Source organism: Monopterus albus, unplaced genomic scaffold (genome assembly GCF_001952655.1).
Source record: "Monopterus albus unplaced genomic scaffold, M_albus_1.0 scaffold16.1, whole genome shotgun sequence".
Taxonomy (NCBI): Eukaryota; Metazoa; Chordata; class Actinopteri; order Synbranchiformes; family Synbranchidae; genus Monopterus; species Monopterus albus.
The window spans coordinates 5,056,670-5,071,752 of NW_018127896.1; the positions used below are offsets into that span (position 1 = coordinate 5,056,670).

Sequence of the window (15,083 nt, forward strand, 5' to 3'; positions counted from 1 at the left end):
CTTCCCTTGAAATTAAAAAAATCCATGCATTCCATTGATCATGATGATATGCTATATCAAAATTATATAACAAAGTTATGCTAAATGTCCAGTAGCAGTGGTGTTGGGCTTGATGGCATGTTTCATTAACAGTGCAGCTTTGCCATATATTGCAGTATGCCAACAATATGTTCATGCCTAGCATTTGGATTTGCATGTGTGTGTGCTGTGGTGGGGATCCTGGCTGTCTGTTTCTGGTGGTTGGAGTGGGATCAGTTGTTGAGGTGAAGTGGCTGCTAAAGAATGTTCTTCTGGAAAGGAACGAGGAAAGTGTTTCCATCTTGGGTCAGTTTTTGGCAACAGCAAGATTACAAACTTTCCAGACATTCACCACCAGTCCACCAGGACCCACAATGTTCCCTTACGATGGCAAGAAGGAAGGTACAGGCTCATACCCAGTAATATGAATAGAAAAAGAGAAAAATATCCAGTAGAACTCTCCGAATGATAGCCATAGACACAGTGCCTCTTCATTTATTCAAGTCTCTCAGCAGACACAGCAGCTGTCAAGTGCCCTTTACCTCAATGCTGCAAAGTCGAGTGGCTGTTTTTCACCTTGAACTATATGTTCCCATTTTGCCCCTGGTGAAATCTTGATGCGCTTCAAATGACTTTGCTCAAATAGATGGAAGGTATTTGAGTTGAGAGATTCAGTGTTAACAAAGACAGCTACAATAGACAATGACTCACATTCAGTGTAATTCTATGCAATGTGTGAATAAAATAATGAAAGAAGCGGGAAGATTATGTATTCACATTGTACTAATGCGGCATATTCTGAAATTATTGAAGGTCTTAAAACTATCCTGTTAGGTTGTCATACTGTAGTTGTTTGACTGATTGTCATGATTTTCTGAGGTTCTGTCACTTGTTAGAGGAGATGAAAGAGGCTGTGACGACTAAAGCTGCACTATAGATAGCAAAGCCAGGGTCTGAAAACATTTTTTATTGCTTGCTGCCCATTAGGTGCTGTATTTTCTGTGAAATGACACAGGGGAAAACTTCACATTTGTTGTTCATTTCCAACCTTCCGGTGATGACTCTATTTAGGAAAGCTGGCCTCTACTTTAGGTTTACAGAGGTCTTATTTTTAACAGCCAGGAATGAGTGGAATGTGGGTGAGTCCTTCTTTCGGTGTGAGATTATTATGGGGATAAAGCACGACAGGGTTATGACCAAGACTTTTGCAAAGGGCCAAACACTGTGGGTAGCCTGGGATAAGTAGGATTAATATTATACATATGTGATCACAACACTATGGTCTCTTAATGCATAGGCTAACCAACAAGGCAAATCAGCAGCATTAGATGCAAGGACTCACACTTACATTAAAACATCCATACATGAATGAACTCCATGAGTATATTATCTTCCAGAGGCATCTTTAGGACTTAGATATATGGTGTCCTAAAACCTCCCCAGAACATTAGCTATGCATTCATGTTGCATGACTCATAGAAGGCTAGGAGATGCTCTGTAGAGCTGTTCGTACATACATTTGCTTCTAAGTGTGACCATGTCTTGCTTGTTGCCCCAAAAATAGTTTGACCTTTTTCAGAGCATCTTCACAGTCACACTTAATGGACCTTTGGAAAATGTCAAACACATTTCTTCTCATACCAACCTTCGCCCTTCTAAAGTGAGTTCACATACAAGCAGCAAAGGATAGGTTTCATTCAGTGACATGAAGATGTGCAGCTGGTACCAGCAGAGGCACAGCAGCTGCTTTGAAGCACAGTTTGGGATTAGGAGGCCAGTTGGAAAGATGATGTTGTAGTCACAGTTTCAGAGCACTGTGTTTTGTTATAGTGATTGTGCTGGAGAGTTGGTGAGCTATCCGTCAAGTGGCCTCAGTGAACAGACCAATCTAATCAGAGAAACCAATACAGAGAAAAGCCTTGAAAACACATTTTAAGAGAGGAGGAGAGGGAGCACGATAGTCAGTTTAAGAGATGTAGAGGGAGAGGGTTTGGGAGTACAGGAGAGAAATAAGTCTGTGTGATAAACATTAAATATAGCTGCACTATTTGCAGTAGACAGTTTTAGTATGCAGAGTAGTCAAAACAATAGAGAAGGGTAGAGTAACCTTATTCTTATAGTCTGGTTAAACTGATCCATTAAAGAATAGGTGCAAGCCCCAAAGAGACGACTGATTATCACTGACAACCACACATTTACTGTGTGAATCAGCAGAGTTGAAACACAGAAACTGAGATGTGCAGTCTGTCTGTGGGTGTGAACTGACATTCCAACCTGATATAAACATTCCCTTAAGTGTTTCAAGAGAGTACAGACCATGAAATTCTCTAAAAACACAAAATATGAATCACACACAGCTCAGCATATTGGCAAATAATTTGATTCCCTACTGTTTGTGAGTATATGTGGAGAAGTGTGCAGCAGCTAAGGTCAAAGTGAGTAATAAACTCTAAAACAAGAGGAGTAGTGAACTTCTTTACCTCACTGGCTACTTTCAGACATCAGTATATTTCTTATCAGATTTCAGGGTTTAGATAAAGTTGAATGCATTATGCTTACACACATGCATGCACATGCATGTACATCTAGATCTATTGGTTGAATCTGACACATTTACCAGCAGCAGCAGCAGCAGCTTGAGGTCGTTCACTGTCACATCAAAGAAATTTACTGAAACATCATCCAGGCTAATGCAAATACACACAGTCTAGCACACAAACACAGAGATGCCCAAAAGCACACATACATTACAAATCCACAAGGACACACACAGAAAAAAAACAGATACTGATAAATACATACACACAAAGATACCCGCATGTGTCTGGCAGCACCATCATTAGCTGCCTACAGGCCTAATGTGTCCTCAAACTGTCGCGGAAGGAGTCACGTCCCTAGTGCTTGCCCTCAACCCAAACCAAACACCAGCTGGCACGCTGTGAGAACAACAGTAATCCCACAAAAAAATGTAGTGAGAGTTGTAAAATCATTCAGAAAAAAAGCCTGCATTTGCATAAAAATCAGCTTAAGTGTTGAGAGTGTTATGAAATTATGATTATTATTTTTTGAATTAAATTTCAGGTCTATTTACTTGACATAAGAAAAACATGCTTTTTAGTCAGTTATTCTAAAAATACATAGATCTAGGTTTTGTATCAGTTTGTATTAAGTTCTGTATTTCCTAGTTCTTGACCTGCTGCTCATGAAAAGAAAACGCTTAACATTTAAACACCCAAATGTGTAATTCTCCCAAGCTCTAGGGAGCATTCTAGCATCTTTAAGATAACTGTTTTGGTTTTATGACCAACAACTTTAACTGGAAGTGGTTCAGGTTTCATTTTGATTTAGCTTTGAAATATTGATCGCATAACAAGTGGTGTAAAAAATATACTTTCTATTTGCATAGTCAATACATTTTAAATGATACCCGGCCCAATGAATAAGTGTATTTTCTTGACCAGTCTACAGTTTGAAAGGCTCCAACTAATTCTAATTAGTCTCTCAACAAAATTTGGAATTTTGTGGACAGGTTGTCATATGCATCTATCTCCAAGCCATTCAGATGTTGTTGACCAATAAAATTATGAATCACTAATATATTTCACTTTCTTAATTAGAGCGTTGTAGAAAGGGATTCGATGATTTCATTCCTATTATTAATACCAGTCCCAATGTATTAACCCTTGTGTTCTGTTAAGGATCTTAATATCAGGACTTTTAAGGACTTCATTTTCACAAGACACAAATCCACATCAATTGTATATACAGCAATAGTCAGCTGATATCATGTACCATTTGATGAGCATCAGTTGGCTCTCAGGCAATCACTGTCACACAGTCTTTAAGCTAACTTTTTCTTTAAGATAACTATTTCAGGCATTATTACATTATGAAAATTCTCACACCACTTAGCATACAGTTTATCTGCCACCATACTTTAAGGGTGTGATGAGGCATGAACACTTCCTCACTTCTCTTCCTTTGAGCTCAGAGTAGAAGCAGTTAAATATAAAATATTATATTCATGATAGGAACGAAGATCAAGTTGTTCTCATATTGTTCTGTGAAGTACATTCCTATTGCACACAGCTTTTCAAACTGAAATTATGTCTAATTTGTAACTTTCTAATTATGAAACATACCTCTCCCCAGTGCTCTGCTTGTGCTGTGCACCTAGTCACCTCACCATTTGTCCCTGGATGTTGAATAGCTCGTGCGTTATAAGGGGGTCTGCATAAGCTCAGTTCATGAAGGACAGCATTGCCTGGTGAACAAGCATTGCCTTTCAGTACTCAGATATGTCAAGTCTGAAGTACTTTGGACTCAGGTGCAATATAAAAAACAAGCCATAATGTGCAGGGCCGTTAAATAACGTAAATGACAGCCCGAAAGCTGCTTCACGTATCATGCACTTGTGAACTTTTAGGACGATTCTCTCCAATCCAGTGCCAATGATTCAAACAGCCAGGCCTGAATCTGCTCCAGCTGGGACAAAGATTCCGACTGTGAGCCTGAAAATGTATTGATAATACCACACCACAGTTTGGGTACAAAATAAAGTGCAACTGTGTCATTTGGGGCCTTAAAAGAGGTAACAGGAAATTCACTGTGAGAATATTTGAGAAGAACGTTGTTATTTTAAAGTCGTATGCTGCTGGTTCAGATGAGCCTTCCCACTGTGAAAAAAATTGACTTTTTCCCAGGTGTGCTGAATGACAGAGTGAAGCATGAATAAGTTATAAGTGAAAGTCAGGCTCTCCGACCTCCCCTGCTCTCATCTCTGTAGTGAGGTGCACCTCGTCCATGTATGTGTGTGTGATGGTTAATGTAATACAATGGTTAATGTACAGTACTATAGTCCATATGGTAGTGAGAAAGTACTGTGATTTATGGGCCTGCCATCCCCTGTGACAGTGAGAGTGCCCACATACACACACACACAGCAGAAGGAGAGAACATCTCACTCTGCTCATAGTGAATAATAACGCCTATAGTATGTTTCTTCTTTTGTCGTAAAAAGATTTCGGGGATGCTAGCTGGGGATGCAAATGCTGGGAGTACAAAGTCAGTGTAAGGTGCAACATTAATCATAGCACATGCATTTTGTATGAAGGTTGGGGGGGGGCTTTGTACAGTGTGGTGGCAGTGTGACTAAGGTATAAGACAGTGATGATTTATAAATGGAATAAATAATGGCCTCAGCTGGGTTGTTAATAATTTGAATTATTAATAAACTATGACTGTAAAGTAGGTTTAGAACTTCTTAAAGGCACAATCTGTGATCCAAATGTAAATAATGGAATTACCATCAGCCTTATAGCTTTTTAAAATTAAAACCCAAGACTGGAACCTCTATCACTCACACTGATTGGAAGGCACAATTCTGTCCTTCAAAAACGTATGTACCGTATTTTTGTGATTCTAGTTCAAATTTGGCCATTAAGGAGTACTGATTACGTATATTCAAACATGTAGGAAGAGCTTAATGACATTTAACTTCAACCCTTTCATCTAAACTTTTGAATGACAGAAGTCAGGCCCATAGCAATCGTTGCACCTTTTGATAAATGACTGCAAGCCATGATAGCAAACCAGTGGAAGCTGCTGCAGAAACGTTAATAGGAAATGTTATCAAATGTATTTGCTGTTGCAAATTAGTAGCTTGTGAATGTCACTTCTAGAAGATAGGAGTTTTCCCCTCAAATGACTTCAAGCTATAGAATTAAATCATGCAGTTTGTGTTCAGTTTGTGTGTTTGGATAGTTGATGCTATAGATGGAGACTGAGAAGGGGATGATATGCACAAAGGCTCCTGGCAAATAATTGCAAAAATATGGTATGCAATTTAACCTCTATGCTACCAGAACACCCCCTTTTTAATGAGCTATGTGCTTATAAACATGTAACCAAGCTCAAACTGGATGCTAGGCGACTGTTGTTCAGTGGGTAGAGAGGTCATCTCCCAACCAGGGGGTTGGAGGTTCGAAACACAGTGCCTGCAGTCCACATGTCAAAGTGTCCTTGGGCAAGACACTGAACCCCCAAGTTGCCCCCGATGGTTGGAGCCATCGGTGTGAGTTGGTGCCACAGGTGGCTGCCTTGGTTCTGTAGTGGAAACATATTCCTTGTGTGTGTAACATGCTTGGCCTAATAAAGGTGATTATTATTAAAAGTTCACCGGTGTCACACACAGTGATAGGCTACAGTTCATACAATTTTGAGCCTTTGGATGGTGGGAAGATGTCAGAACTCCCAAAACATACTTTGCAGATGAAGCTAAGAGCAACAGCTCAGAGTCCATAGAAAATCTGGGTACCTGAGAAAATCAATTGCTTACAAATAGAAAAAAAGGGAAACAAATACTGTAGCTAAGTCACTTCCAATGCAGTGTTCAGACAGACAGGCACACAGACATGCATCGCAGGGGACAAAGCGTCTTAAATCAAATGACATTTGCTTCCAACGTGTTTGCCTGCCCTCTCTACGTCTTGTTTCTAATGCTGCAGCTGTCCCCTCAGGTCGAGAGCCAGCACCTCTTCTCTATTCTTCTAACATCAACAAAGATAAATAGTGGCAGCCTCAGACACACAGTGTCGGTCTGCAACACACACACACACACACACAGGCTAACCTCAGAGGTTCAATCAATACACCACCCACAACCCTTTTCCGAAGCTCAGAGAGAGAGACACTGTGGGACTGTTTGTCTGTGTGTGGGTTTGTGTGTGTCTAGTTGCTGCTTTCAGAAACAAACAAGACAATCTATAAGACCATAGGTAATATTTCATGACTCTCCCTTGGAATGCACAGCTTTGTACTTTCTCAGCATGTGTTATTTGCTGTCTTCTGCTTCTGATTCAAAGGAATCCATTCTCAATAATGTGGCTGAAAAGAACACTCCAAGAGTTTGATTCCTTTTTGGAAAGTGAATCCATCCTGTTTAGCACGAATCAAGTTGCAGATGAAGTAGCTTGTGAAGAAGCCAACACCGAATGGATGAACCAAAATGAGCACATGGTGGGAGATGAGCATAACTTGAAACACAAGTTATCAGACTCACTACACCATTATTTGTTTATTTATTTATTGTTAACATTGGATTTACCAGATTTCAATTTGAATTTGTGTTTTTTGTCAGGATACTCTTCTTGCCATTGCTGTGTTGGTCATCTTGGTAACAGTGCATTTGTATTGGTTCATTAAGATTGTGTTTTCCTTCTTAAAGCATTGCATGCACCACAGTTGTTGTGGTTGGATTTATTGCTGCCTGTGCTGTGATCGGCCTTTATTTGTTGTCATGTGGTTAATTTTTTAGTTTTGTTTTGGTTTAGCTGAGCATGTCTGAGAATAGCCTACAATGTTTGTTTTTACCACCAAACACATAGTTGCAATGAATTAGAGCAAAGTAGAGTGCTTTGAGGGTTTGCTTACAAATCACAGTGCTGCACCTGGAAAACTTGTACCCCATAATTACTTAGCATCTTTTCCCAGGATTACACAGGGCAGCATGATGTAATATAACACAGAGTGAAAACTGCTCATTGGTAATGTTGAACTGGACATTTCCAGCTCTGGAAACAGCACTCCCAGAACTATTTATGAATTCACCAAAACAACACATCGATCCACTTGTGCTCGTAGGCTAGACACTGACTTTGAGCTTCAGCTAATCAAAGAGCCAATTAATGCAGGCAGCATAATGCAGCATGTGCCTGTGCAGCGTAGTATCCCACTGCAGCTCAAAGACTTTGTAAACTAGACAAGACATGCTCTTGTTTTAATTACCTTATGTTGGTATTTAGCTCTTACATTTGGTGATCACAGATCAGGATTTGTTGAGCCCATTAGCTATGATAAAGATCAGTCTGTCAGATCATTGTCTATCCTTCAATGATAATACCTCAAACCTCAGCGACCATTCAATCACTTATTCTCTTTACCTTAGTCAGGGCCACCTAGGGCAACAGTCTATAATTGCATAATTAAAAATGGACAAGTAAATGGGCAGTTTTTAATACTCAGAGTATTTTTTCCTCTGGTGTCCTTATACTAGTAAAGTGTAGTCTCCAAAGGCAACCATTTACAGTAAACCACATAATGTATATGTTGTGAACTTATTAATGAAATCTGTTGTATAATGATTGATCAGTTTACTGCATTAGTAGTTTTCCAGTAGAGCTATAGGGAAAATAAATTCATCCATAAATTCCACTTATGGTGCTGTCAAACTCTTATGTGCTGTAAGTCTTTGCTATCAGTCATATATTGGTATCTAATTGAAGTTAATCTGACCACTGTCCTCCCAACACCACTGTACTGGCTCAGCAGGGGCACCAGTATAATAATAATAATGCAGGGATGTCTGGCAAAAAATGTTCTTTCTTGCTCAACCTTTACTGCAGTACATTGCATTACGTTATACAGTCAGGTGCTATGTTGACCAGTCAAATACATGGAAGTGCACATGATTACTGATAGGTAGTCTTGTAATGTGAATGTTGTAGTTCTGCTGTTTACCTTGCGACCACTGCAATGGAATATAGACTGATTACCGCTGTGACAACTTTGTGATAACATAGTATTTATCTTCTATTCAGGATTGTTGTCATTCTGTGCGAGTTCTCATACAGGTAGTGCTGCAAGGTTCCCAGCACATTCAACAATAGTCAGACTTCACTATTATCTTGTAATGACTGGCACAAATACACAGTGTATTGAGAGATGCTGAATGGGCCAAAACTGTGTTCACTGGAGATGGAACAGAACAAGGCACTTGACTGGTTCACAGTCCAGCTCATCACCAAGTGTCTTTAGGTCTCTCAAACGTTGTCATTGTGCACATAAATGTTCAAGTGCCATGTCTGGTCACCCGTAGAACAAACCAGCCCATTCACATAGTCCAGTACCCTCAGGGTGGATGAAAGGGGGCCACTACAAATAAAGTCCCTCTAGTTCTATATAAACCTCACCTTCCCAAAGCTCAACCCCCTGTATTTTCCCTCTATTCAAACTCATTTTCATGAGCTTTGGTATTAAACAAAGTGATGGCAAAGAGCCAGATTTTGGCTGTTATGGAGCTGAAACTCTCATGCCAAGCTCTCAAGTCCTCAGCAGAGAGATGGGATTTTATAGCTGGAATGTGGGGGGGTTTGGCTGGGCATGAATAGATTGGACATACTGGCAGTTGCTGATGCCAAGGGCGCCAAGCTTGAGAACCTGCTGGGCTCCAAATATGGCAAAACTGAAAATAACTTACTGCAAATGCTGTAGTTAAGACTTCAAATGGGAAAGATTTTGAATGTCTAAGTGCATTAAGTAATATTCTCATATTTAAATCAACAAATCTTATTTTCATTACAAGACATTTTTGTTAGTTTGTGCAGATAATATGCAAATAATTGAATTTAGTATTAGCAGCAACTGTCAGACAAAGAGTGTTGCCTCTAGAAACGCTCTCTCTGCTTTTAATTCATTATCCAGCTATCTTCAGCTTTCTCCAACACCTTGTCTCTTCACTGTGGCTAGCCAAGAACTCACATGTATGCTCCAGGTTAGTGCCACTTGTTCCACACGCCAATTCACTTCATTTCAGCTCAACTCCAATAGCTGCAGGTACACAACTGTCGCATCCTAATGCATTCACCAACACCTCCCCCACCACATGCCAGCACTGATAAGAGAATCACATGTGTGGAATCCATAAGGAGAGAGGAGGGTCTTATGAACTGTGAATACCTCTCTGACCACAGCAGCACTAGCTGCCTCAAGGTGGCTTTGTTGAAAGTCAGTAATGTACCATTTCATCCATTTTAAAGCAAAGCAGGACTCCTAATCTAGAAAAGATGAGTATCATTTAAAGTTTTGCAAACCTTATGGATGAAGTAAATGAATGGCTTTCAGAAGTCTGCTTTGCTGCTGTTGGCAAAACGTCCTTAGCAAATTGAACTTAGTTTATTCTTTGAAATGTCATATCACACTTTAGGCTCACAAAATCATTTCAAAACCCTTCTGCAAGAAATGAAGTGCTATCAGACTAAAGTTTTATTTCTTCTAAGCTGCAAATACGTTTCATTTCTCTTGCACTTAAGTTGAGCATGGATGCTGCTCAGTGAGTCCCACTGGACTGAACGACTACAAACCTGTCGCCCTGACATCTGTAGTTATGAAGTCCTTTGAAAGACTGGTGTTGGCCCACCTGAAGGACATCGTAGACCCCCTGCTGGACCCCCTGCAGTTTGCCTACCAGGCAAACAGGTCAGTGGACAATGCAGTGAACATGGCACTGCATTACATCCTGCAACACCTTGACTCCCCAGGGACCTATGCACGGGACCTCTTTGTAGACTTCACCTCGGCATGCACTGCATTACATCCTGCAACACCTCGACTCCCCAGGGACCTATGCACGGGCCCTCTTTGTGGACTTCAGCTCAGCGTTCAACACCATCATCCCGGACATCCTCCACTCCAAACTGGCCCAGCTCACTGTGCCTGCCCCCACCTGTCAGTGGATTACTAGCTTTCTGACAGACAGGAAGCAGCAAGTGAGGCTGGGGAAACCCACATCCAGCACCCGGACAATAAACATGCGCACCCCCCAGGGATGTGTGCTCTCCCCTCTGCTGTTTTCACTCTACACCAACGACTGCATCTCAAAGGACCCCTCTGTCAAGGTCCTAAAGTTTGCTGATGACACAACGGTCATTGGTCTCATCCGAGATAGTGATGAGTCAGCCTACAGACGGGAGGTTGAGCAGCTGGTCCTGTGGTGTAGCCCCAACAACCTGGAGCTGAACACGCTCAAAACATTGGAGATGACAATGGACTTCAGGAAGAGGGCTGCAAACTATTTCTTATGATTTTGAAAATGTGTCAATATTTTTGTCCAGTTCATTTTTGGAGTTCTGTGTGGAATGGATGAGATTAGGCTTTTTCTCTCTGCTTTTTTGTGTTGTTCCAATGAAAAGAAAAGAAATAAACATGAGAATACCAAAGAATTTGTGATTGCAACAATTCGTGGAAGAAGTGGGGTTATCTGACAGAAATGCAGCGGTGCCAGTACTTTTGGCCATAACTGTACACTATTTGTATTCACTGGCTATGTCACTTGCAATTCACTTCAAACACACTACACTGAAGTGAAGCATAGGAGGGTGTTTAATGCTGAAACCTCACAGAAATGCATTGACTTATTTTAAGTTGAGCTGTAGTTTTTCCTCTTTGCAGAAGAGAGTGTACATACAGTATTTGCATGTATGAAAACCCTGCAGTACAAAGCAGAGGAAGAAGTTTAATGAAGAAGCTTCAGCTTGGAGACATAAGATGGAATAATTCCACTAAAGTTATAATTATAGTACAATGTATGGTAACAAAAACTATCTCTGTCAAAGTTATTCCTTTTATAGGATTTAGGAGTGTGTTGGTGCATTCAAATCATTGCTTAATTTTTACAGACATTGTACTGTAACTTTAACAACAGGAATACTGAAAAGAGAGTCTATCTACTATCATATGCTTTTTGTCTAAGATGTGACATGCCTCTTCATAATTCTGACAGTCTTAGTGGAAACCTCAGAACAACAGACCCAACCACAAGGTCTATTGATGACTAGCAGAAGATTGGGTTAGTTTATCCAGTTCAAATGTGGAACATTGCTTTCGATAATATGAACATGAGTCAAACAATCAGTTTGACCATTACCTGAAGTACATGGAGAGAACTGAATAAATTGGATAGTATTTTGGTAACAATGAACAAAGGTCTTCTGAGTACTTGCAAGTTGAAAAACAAAAACATAATATTCTGTAGATTTGGCCTGAAATGCAGAATACATTGTGTTTTGTCCTCAAATTTAGGTGTTTGAACCAAATTTTAAAGTGAAAATCCCACTTTAAAGTGGTGCAAATGTTTTTCAAATGGATTATTTAATTTGTGTGCAATCACTGGATGAGTAGCATTTATATGTAACTGATAATATGGACAAGGTAATTTTTAAACATTTATTTCACACTGTTAAGTAATGTTAATGAGTCATTCAGATCTCTAATTTACAGATAAACTTAAATTTAACTGGCAATTGTATTTCTAATGTTTACATATGAAAGTTAGTTTTATGTTGTTTCTGCTGTTCATTTTAGGTATTCACTGCAACATCTACTTATAGTTAAACTAAGGAGCTTGTAGAACTGCAGTATAATGAAGCATCTTGAGTTCACGTTTACCAAAGACAAATAATGCAAAGCCAACCACAAAAAACAACACATGGCAGCAATTTAAGTTCAAAGCTACACGTATATACAAAGCAGCGCAAAAGCTATGCTAAGACAATGACAGCAGCATCCACGTGCATTCAGCGCCCATGCTTGGACCACATGGAGCAAACAAGCTCTCTAAACACCCCCACCCTATCCTCTCCTGACCCACTCCACCCCTCCGATGTATGACATCCCATTCTGCATATGTGCTACAAGGGAAAAAACAGACCCTAAACCTGTAAAGGAATGGTCACAATGAAAGTGAATTCATCAATAGAGGAGCCACTTACATTCAAGAGTCTCACATGGTCCTCCGGCAGAAAAGAAGAGAAGCGTGCAATGCTTCCAGTCTGGGAAAACAATAGTGAATAACCTTGAAGAGAGAGAGAGAGAGAGTGAAAGTGAGTTAGATGGGAAAGAGAGAGGGAGAGACAGAGAGGATGGAGATTCATGCATCCACACACCCAGCGTACACACAAATCAAAAAACGATCTCTTCTTGCATCTTCCCTACTCCTCCTCCGCCCACTCTTCAGCTTTAACCCCCCAACCCCCCTCTCCCGCTCCAGTACCCTCCTGCCATGAGCCTTCAGGTTTTACTTGTCATGTGTTCAGGCTCAGGGAAGCGTGAAGCAGACTGAGGAAACCAGCGCTCCAAGTGCTTTGTCCAGCAGTTGGGAAACTCTTGCTTCCATTATGTGTAACACTGAGCTTCTTGGCTCCATCAGCATCTTTGATCCAGATCAGATGGATGGAGAGGCAGGAGATGATATTCAGCACCTTGGCTTGTTTATCTCCATCTCATCCTGAAAATAAAACTGGTAAAGATGAAGCTTTCTCGAAAACAAATCTTTCAGAGGCTTGTATTCAGTTTCCAAAACCTGTTGGCCTGCAGTTAAGTCAGTCCATACACAGAATAATGAAAGTGCCAAGGTAGATTCTGCATGCACAGACACACTCACACATAACTTCAGTAAAATAAATGAAGGGGTCTTGCAGTACAACAAATTTACTGACTACACAAGCTGTTTCAATGCATATTTTTTCTCTTGCTTAGAGAGCTGATACAAACTACCTTGTTTTGTTTTTTTGTTACTTTTTTTCAGTCTTTCTGAGCTTTATATTGCTTTTAACTTTTAGGTGTAGAATAGAAGCACAGAGCAGAGAGATCAGCAGATGTTTTCATACTCAAACTCCACAGTTTAACTTGTATTAATTTAATCTTTCTTTTCCTAATGGGTCAAGAGGCTCCTAGTCTAGTAGATGACAAAAACATTTTTTACCTTTTTCTAAAGAATGCGATGACTTGGGTCTATTGCATCCACAGATCCACGTCACTAGTGTGGCTAAAAATACAGTAGCTGAAGATGAGCACCTGGTGTAGAAACGCTCTTTGTATTTTAAGTTTAATAGGTGCACTGCAGATTATACATCTACCGGAAGTTCATTCTTGACCTTTTTCTGAGCGTTCAAACTAATCTCATGATCTTCTCAGAAATGGACAGGATGTTGGTGAGATGATAACAAGTGGTTGTATATGGAGGGAGAAGGTAGGGCCTGTTTATGCTGAGTAGCCTTTGGATGTTAATGGCGTCTGTGAGCTTTCTCTGGTCATGCCTGCTGGTGGTGACTTTACATTTTCCAGAATCTGCTTTATTGGCCAGGTGTGTTGGACACACGAGGAATTTGACTCTGGCACAGTGGTTGTTGTGAGGGGTATTGTTCCTGTTTTGTTTTGTTCCTGTGTTCACCGGTGTTGTCTGTTTGCAATGTTAATCCAGTCCCCTGTTCAGGAACCTTAGTTTCACCAAAGTAGTGTGCATTGTGCGCATAATGTCGTACACCAGTTCAGTCCAGTGTACCTGCAAATGTGAAGTCGAAATATAAACAAATCAGTGTTTCGGTAACAAATTTCACTTTTTATGACATAGCTAATAGAATAGTAAGGGTTAAAAAGTGGTGTGTGGGCATATTTGCTTGATTGACAGGTGTTTATTTCACCTCAGCTTCAGTCATTATTTGGATTATTTCAGTAGCTCCAGCATCGGACAAAGTGAAGTGTCCAAGCTTCCAAACAATAAACATCAAAAATGTCAAAACTTCAGAACATTTGTCTGTTGCAAATTTTTGTGTGTGTGTGTGTGTGTGTGCGCACTGCCCTCTCTCTGATGACAATGATGACAATGATGACAAGAGACCTGAGGCTAAAAATCTGGCCGCAGGTCAATACACAGACACCAGCTCAGTGACATAAGACACAACACAAATGCATGAATAAGGATCCTTTCCTTCTTGCTACTGTAGCATCATTTTTCGGCCGTTATACAGCCAGCAAAAATGTGTCTGCTTAAATCACACAGATTAACCCAGCTGCCCTGATTCTGCTTGAGTAAAGCATTTTGGATCCCAACCCAGCTAACATGGTCAGCAGCCGAATTGCATAAGACCTGCTGATGAGGTCCGATGTGCCTAATCATCTGCTTCAGTGCAAAAAAAAAACAGATTAAAGTGAATGTTAAATGTGCAGTGCTTTGGAGTGACTAACATTTCATACCCCATAAAGATTACAGAGAATGTAGAGCTCATTTTCCAGTCTGTATATTATCCTTTTCATTGCCATGGACACATAGGGAGACAATGTGGAGATGTGCTGGCTTGCCAGGGAAGTGGTAGGATAATCTTACAGGGCAACCAGGAGAATGCCTTTGGTTTTTCATGGCTATTATCTCAGGCTGATTACACATGTGCATCTATTTTTCTATTTTTGCTGAAAGGATAATTTTCTAAAATGACTCTCTTGCTGCACATTGC

General features: G+C 40.3%; 1 protein-coding gene across 1 annotated transcript in view; it reads right to left on the reverse strand.

Annotated features, from left to right (window-relative positions):
• LOC109955790 (E3 ubiquitin-protein ligase Midline-1-like) overlaps nucleotides 1-12,720 on the reverse strand; it is a 56,755-nt gene extending 44,035 nt beyond the window's left edge. The window contains exon 1 of the mRNA XM_020592270.1: nucleotides 12,564-12,720. The gene's annotated coding sequence lies outside the window, so the exon portion shown is untranslated. The remainder of the gene's footprint in view (nucleotides 1-12,563) is intronic.
• Between the last annotated feature and the right edge of the window lie 2,363 nt (nucleotides 12,721-15,083).